Raw genomic sequence first — 8,067 nt, 5'->3', positions numbered from 1 at the left:
GACTAGGGAATGGCCCTATGTCTAAAATCTCAACTCAGGGATTGGAGCCCTAATATTGGCTAAACGAAAATCGCTCAACTCAGGGATTGGAGCCCTAATGTCGGCTAAAAAAAATCGCTCAACTCAGGGATTGGAGCCCTAATGTCGGCTAAAAGAAAATTCGCTCAACTCAGGGATTGGAGCCCTAATGTCGGCTAAAAGAAAATCGCTCAACTCAGGGATTGGAGCCCTAATGTCGGCTAAAAGAAAATTGCTCAACTCAGGGATTGGAGCTCTAATGTCGGCTAAAGAAAATCGCTCAACTCAGGGATTGGAGCCCTAATGTCGGCTAAAGACGACTAGGGAATGGAGGCCCTATGTCTAAAATCTCAACTCAGGGATTGGAGCCCTAATGTTGGCAAAGGTGAATAGGGAATGGAGGCCCTATGTCTAAAATATCAACTCAGGGATTGGAGCCCTAACGTTGGCAAAAGGTAAAAGATTGATTTTGGGGCTTCTAAACAAACTTTTGTTTTTATTTTCTTCTTATCTATTTTCTTTCAATTCATTTTTTAGTAAAAAAAATGCAAAAAAGAATTTGGAGGAGACTTTCCTTTTGGGTTGATTATTGTTGCTAAGCTATTTCTAGCGCTTGCACATTTCTTTTCCCATTTTGGTTACACCTGCTTCTTGCAACTGTTTCAATTTTCAAACAAAAAACAATTGTTAGTTTGAAACGGTGGTCGGTATTGTGGCCTTCATTGTTTTTGATCACTTGATCTCGGCCCAACTCTTTTGATCACTTGTTCTGGCAACTCTTTTGTTTTTGATCACTTGATGCACCCACTGAGGTTGGGTACTTTCCTTTGGACTTGGCTTTTATTAAACAAAACCCTGTAAAACCAATCTTGCCACCTTTCTTTGTATTAGTTTTGGAACAGAGTTAGACCGAAAGGGATTCAAGGAAAAGTAAAGAAAGGACAAGAAAAGAAAAAAAATGAATTTAAGGAGAAGCGTCCCTTTTGGGGGAAAGAAGGACTTATCTGGGGTGCATGCAGACTTCAATAGACATGACATGCTTCTTGGACTGGATACCCGATATGCACAACTATCCAACTCATTGTGAACCACATCTCCAATCGAGAAACCTGACCAGGACTCTTTCAATGATGGGGGAGTGTCTTCTTTTCGATCGACGGTGCCCTTTGCGGGTTTTCGCCAATCGACCTCTCTCATTTCTCTTCTCACCGTCGCCTGATAGCACTCTTTACGAGTTTTCACTAAACAAGCTCTCTCATGTTCGATTTCTCTACTTGCCATTGCCTTATGGTGCCCGTGTGGGTTTTCACTAATAAGACTCTCTCATTTTATTTCTCTCATTTTTCTTGCCTCGGATCCAAGTAGTTGTATCCTATGATCCTTGAACACTCTCGCTGATTGATCGGAAGGACTTGAAAGGATTTGAGTAAAAATGATTTGGATCGAATTACGACTTTGGAACCATTCAAACGGAATTACCGCGGGACCATTACAATATCTGCCCCAGTTTCACTTTTGAGGGAATTTGGATTTTTATTTTGGTGTGACTGAACCCCATAGAGAGGCTGCCTACGTATCCTTTCGGAATCAAGTCAGACGTAGTTCAGGAAGCTTTGGTTTTGATTTTTCTTTTGTTTTTCTGTTCCAAAGAGGTTACAAAGAGGGCAATGAAAGAAAGGTAAACGGCTCAAAGGGTTAGCAAAGGATTGGAGTGTTTAGGGTAACGAGGATGAAAGCCTTCGTCATCCCAATCAGATAATGTTATTGCTGCAGAAGGATTAGACATAGTACCCTTTGACCGCATCTGCATTTACAGCTGTTTCAGGATCATTTCCTTCGATATCGCCCAGATACAATGCTCCTCTTGGCAATATCTTTCTGATGGCGTATGGGCCCTTCCAATTAGGAGCGAATTTTCCTTTTGCTTCCTGGTGATGGGGAATAATGCGCCTTAAAACGAGTTGCCCCACTTCAAAATTTCTAGGTCGCACTTTCTTGTTATAGGCACGAGCCATTCTTTGTTGGTACAACTGCCCGTGGCAGACCGCAGCCATTCGTTTTTCATCGATCAAGCTTAATTGTTCCAGACGGGTTTTAACCCACTCACTGTCTTCAATTTCGGCTTCAACAATGATTCGTAGAGATAGGATTTCGACCTCGGCGGGTATTATGGCTTCCGTGCCATAAACCAAAAGATATGGGGTAGCTCCAATTGATGTGTGCACAGTAGTGCGATATCCCAATAATGCAAACGACAACTTTTCATGCCACTGTCTGGAACTTTGAATCATCTTTCTCAAAATCTTTTTGATGTTTTTGTTTGTTGCTTCAACGACACCGTTGCCTTTAGGCCGATAAGGAGTAGAGTTCTGGTGCATTATCTTAAATTGCTCACATATCTCCCCCATCAAATGACTATTCAAGTTTGCAGCATTGTCTGTGATAATAGTTGCGGGAATGCCAAAACGGCAGATAAGATTGGAGTGCACGAAATCTACCACAGCTTTCTTGGTGACAGACTTGAGAGTGATTGCTTCAACCCATTTTGTAAAGTAGTCAATGGCAACTAGTATGAATCTGTGTCCATTTGAGGCTTTTGGCTCGATTGGCCCAATGACGTCCATGCCCCAGGCAACAAATGGCCAAGGTGCAGACATGGGATGCAGTTCTGTGGGAGGTGCATGAATCAAATCACCGTGCACCTGACACTGATGACACTTCCGAACGAAACTAAAACAGTCCTTTTCCATGGTCATCCAGTAATAACCCGCTCGAAGGATTTTCTTTGCTAAAACATACCCGTTCATGTGGGGCCCGCATACTCCCACGTGTACCTCATGCATGATTCTTCCAGCCTCTTCTGTGTCAACACATCTCAACAAATTGAGGTCCGGAGTTCTCTTGTACAAGACATTCCCACTCAAGAAGAAACCACTCGCGTGCCGCCTAATGGTTCTCTTTTGGTCTCCACTGGCTTGCTCGAGGTATTCTTGAGTTTCCAAAAACCTCTTAATGTCATGGTACCATGGCTGGGTATTTGGTGCTGCTTTAATTGTATTACAATAACCATGCCTTTCCCGAATTTGAATTTCCAATGGATCTACGTGAGCATTTCCCGGATATGACAACATTGAGGCCAAAGTAGCAAGTGTGTCAGCTAATTCGTTGTGACAACGAGGAATGTACCTGAACTCTATTGACTTGAATCGCTTGCTGAGGTCTTCCACATGCTTCTTGTAAGGGATACGCTTAACATCTCGGGTTTCCCATTCTCATTGGGCTTGCCGGATAATCAAATCTGAGTCTCCCATAATCGACAACTCTTCGACATTTTGGTTGATTGCCATGTTTATACCCATAATGCAAGCTTCATACTCGGCGGTGTTGTTTGTACAGAAGAACCGAGGCCGACCTGTGGCTGGATAGTGCTGACCAGTGGGTGAGATCAAAATTGCCCCAATTCCAACACCTTTTGCGTTTACCGCCCCATCAAAGAACATTTTCCAATCATGAGTGTCTTCAGATATCGCCTCAACTGAATTTACTTCTTCATCTGGGAAGTAAGTTCTCAAAGGTTGGTACTCATCATCAATCGGGTTCTCAGCCAAATGATCTGCTAACGCCTGGGCTTTCATTGTCGTGCGAGTGACATAGACTATGTCAAACTCCGTGAGCAAGATCTGCCACTTCGCTAATCTCCCAGTGGGCATTGGTTTCTGAAATATGTACTTTAAAGGATCCAACCTGGTTATGAGGTAGGTAGTGTAAGCTTGCAAATAATGCCTCAGCTTCTGAGCGACCCATGTCAAAGCACAACAAGTTCTTTCCAATAAAGTGTACTTGGCTTCATAACTAGTAAACTTCTTGCTCAGATAGTAAATGGCCTGCTCCTTCTTTCCGGTCACATCATGTTGCCCGAGGACACAACCAAAAGAATTTTTCAAGACGGTCAGGTACAAGAATAGAGGCCTCTCTGGCTCAAGTGGGACCAAGACTGGCGGATTTGACAGATATTCCTTGATTTTATCAAAAGCTTCTTGACATTCAACTGTCCATTTGATTGCCGCATCTTTCTTTAACAACTTAAATATGGGTTCGCACATGGTGTTCAACTGAGCGATGAAACGACTGATGTAATTCAATCTTCCCAAAAAACTCATAACATCTTTCTTGGTTCTTGGAGGAGGCAAATCCTGAATAGACTTTATCTTTGTTGGATCTAACTCGATGCCCCTCCGACTGACTATGAATCCCAAGAGTTTGCCGGATGGTACTCCAAATGCACATTTGGCTGGGTTCAGTTTCAAATCATATTTGCGTAACCGCTCAAAGAATTTTCTCAAGTCCCGAACGTGGTCGTCCTGGGTTTTGGATTTGATGATTACATCGTCCACATACACCTCTATCTCTTGGTGCATCATATCATGAAAAATGGAAGTGATGGCCCTCATGTAGGTTGCCCCGACATTTTTCAAACCAAATGGCATGACTCTATAACAGTAAGTGCCCCAAGGTGTGGTAAAAGTTGTCTTTTCTGCATCTTCTTCATCCATCAACACCTGGTGGTATCCTGCGTAGCAATCCATAAAAGACTGTATTTCATGTTTGGCGCAGTTATCAACAAGGATGTGGATGTTTGGCAAAGGGAAATTGTCCTTGGAGCTTGCTTTGTTAAGATCTCGGTAGTCAACGCACACCCGGATTTTCCCATCTTTCTTTGGCACAGGAACTATATTAGCCAGCCATGTGGTGTATTGGACCACTCGAATCACTCCCGCCTTTAATTGTTTTGTGACCTCTTCTTTAATCTTGTCACTGATATCAACTTTGAACTTCCTCTGTTTTGGCTGGATAGGGGAATAATCGGGGTAGGTTGGCAATTTATGGACCACTAGATCGACACTTAATCCCGGCATGTCATCGTAGGACCAAGCAAACACATCTTTGAATTCAAACAAAAGTTGGATCAATGCATCCCTGGTTCTTTCATCTGTATGAATGCTTATCTTGGTTTCTTTGACTTCTTCAGAGCTACCCAAACTAACTGGCTCGGTTTCATTTAAGTTTGGCTTAGGTTTATTCTTAAACTGTTCCAATTCTCAATTTATTTCCTTAAAAGCCTCTTCTTTATCATATTCTGGTTCTTGGTTCATTATTTCGCAATTAGACAGCATGTTTGGATCTGGGCATGAAGTCCGCAAGCATGTCATGTTATTTAAAGCCGCATTATTAGAACTGAAAGAAGAAATAAGAAAAAGTGACAAAAATCAGAAAGAATGAAGAGAGATGAACGATGAAATATTAATTTCATTTCATTGAATTTTGAAGATAACAGGGTTCACATTGGTAATTAAAAGACAAGAAACTAAAGAAAGAAAACGTCCGAGTTACACCCTGACATAACTCGGGATGCAGAAAAAGTGGCAGGACAGGTCTATTGGGACTCCAGCCTGATTGGGAATGGCGTAGCCTTCCAATTCTGCAGCTTGGCATTGGGTCCCATATATAGCACCTCAGTGGTGCTTGAGCCCTCCCCTGGCTGGACCATGTGGGTTTCATATAGTATCTTCCTCATTGCCCCACAGATCTCCTTAATCTCTTCGGCAGTAAAGGCCTCATCTTCTTCTTTCTTCTAGTATTTTGGCTTGAAAAATGTTCTGTAAAGATACAGAACCGGCTGAGGCAAAACCCAATCATCATTCTTTCTATCATTTGCCCATCTTCTATCAGCTGGAGTGGGTCGGAAGCCTACCCCGAAGAACTTTTCACTGGTGGGCAGGGTGATAAGTTCAACTATCCCTTGCAATGATTTCCCAAGTCCCTTCCCCAGTTTGAAGCCATGTCGGATCATTTCTTTGTCCACCATGATTGATGCATTAGAAAGGAAAGGTTGGGGGCAAGGTTTTCCTTCTTTGTACTGGTCTGCAACCACAATTTCAAAAGCCTGATAAACTATGTGCTCACTCCCCTCTCTTGCTTCAAGACATGGGACTGATGGGTCCCGATAAATTGATTGCTCATCTTCTCCGTGGACCACGATCTCTTGGTCCTTATGCTCGAACTTCACCATCTGATGAAGAGTAGAGGGTACAGCCCCTGCTGCATGAATCCATGGTCTCCCCAAAAGAAAGTTGTAAGATGTGTCCATGTCTAGAACTTGGAAGGTTACTTCAAAGTCTACTGGGCCGATGGTCAGAATTAGATCGATCTCTATAATTGTGTCCATTTTGATGCCATCGAAGGCACACACACAGACATTGTTGGGTCGGATTATTTTGGTCCCAATTTCCATGCGCTGTAGAGTTGAAAGTGGGCAAATGTCTACTCCAGAGCCTCCGTCCAGCACCACCCTTTTCATGTATTGCCCTTCGCATTTGACTGTTAGGTGCAAGGCTTTGTTATGTGCGGCCCCTTCTGAGGGCAAATCAGTTTTGCTGAAAGTGATCTGGTTGATTGCGAAAAATCTTTCCGTCATTCTCTCCAACTGCTCTACAGAAATGTCAACAGGCACATATGCTTCGTTAAGGGTCTTGATCAATACCTTCTGATGTTCGGCGGAATTCATCAACAAAGCCAACAGAGAGACTTTTTCGGGAAATTTTCGAAGCTGGTCAATCACCTTATAATCTGCCATTTTCATGTTTTAGAAGAAAACCTCCGCTTCTTCGGCACTCACAGGCTTCTTAAGTGGGAAGCGCTTTCTAGTAGCGTTGTTTACCTCTTCCAAATTGGAATACTTTTCGACAGGGTTATTTTTTTGAATTTTTCCTAGGATTTCTTTGCCTTTATAGGTCACCACTGTTTTGTTGTAGTTCCAGGGCACAACAGTAGGATCTTTCATGGGCTTCTGTGGCGCGCGTCCAATAACCACGGGCTCATTCAGCCTTGATGGTTTAATTGGCCCCCGCATCACATAAACCCCCTTGGGCACATACATCTGGGTTGTTTTGTTCTGCTCGAATCTCCTCGGAGGACTCAATGTCATCTGCTTTTCTTTACGGCCTTGAGGGACGTAGAGAACAACATCTTTGAGAGGAGTTGCCCCGGTCTCAACTTCAATTTTCTTCTCTAACTTTGGAGGGGTAGTTTCTTTCTTTTTCTCCCCTTTATCTTGCTTCAAGGCAACTTTTGGTTTCTTTTCTTTGTCGGTAATGGCAATGATGGCCTTCAATGTTGGGTCAAATTCCTCATCCTCACAAATCATTCCAATTACCGGCCCGTTGTTGTGGGCTGGAAGTGGGTTGTTGGTCACATTAGGAACCTCTTCATCCCTCAACACTATCTTCCTTTGTTCTATCAAGTTCTCCATGGCTCTCTTCAGAGTCCAGCAATCATCCGTGTCATGCCCTTCTGCCCCTGAGTGATAGGCGCATCAGGTACCGGCTCTATAAGCGGGTGATGCTGGGTTTTGCCTGGTTTGAGGAACAGGCTATAGCAGACCCATTTGAACAAGCTTCGGTAACAAACTGGAGTAGGTTTCTCCAATTGGTGTGAAATTTGGTCTCTTGGGCGGTTCATGAGAGTGGAAATTATTTTGTGGAGGACGGGGGTTGTAGTGGGTTTGGTAAGGAGGTTGGTTTCTAGGAAATGGAGCTTGATTTCTGTTGGCTTGTTGTTGTGGCCGGACATAAGGCTGAGTATTCATGACCGAGTATGGCTGAGGAGTATAGGCCAAATCTTGGTGAGGCTAATAGTGCTGCGGGGTCCTTTCTGAGAAAAGGGATCTGGGAGTATAGTTTCTCCTTGTACCCGACGCTGCAATGAATGTTTCTTCCCTTTTCTTTCCCTTTGCTATCCCTCCAGAGTCACCCTGAATGGCTTGGGAGGTAGCTCTGATAGCGGATTGGCTTAGAATTCGACCCGTTTTTAGCCCATTTTCAACCATTTCGCCAATCTTGATAGCTTCAGCGAACGGTTTACCCATTGCGGACACCATATTCTGGAAGTAGTCAGCTTACTGAGCTTGAAGGAAAACTGTGACCATTTCAACTTCATCCATCGGAGGCTTTACCCTGGATGCCTGCTCACGCCATTTAACTGCGTACTCCC

The sequence above is a fragment of the Nicotiana tabacum genome, chromosome 11 (genome assembly GCF_000715075.1).
Source record: "Nicotiana tabacum cultivar K326 chromosome 11, ASM71507v2, whole genome shotgun sequence".
NCBI classification, from domain to species: domain Eukaryota; kingdom Viridiplantae; phylum Streptophyta; class Magnoliopsida; order Solanales; family Solanaceae; genus Nicotiana; species Nicotiana tabacum.
Note: the sequence above shows the minus strand (reverse complement) of the source record.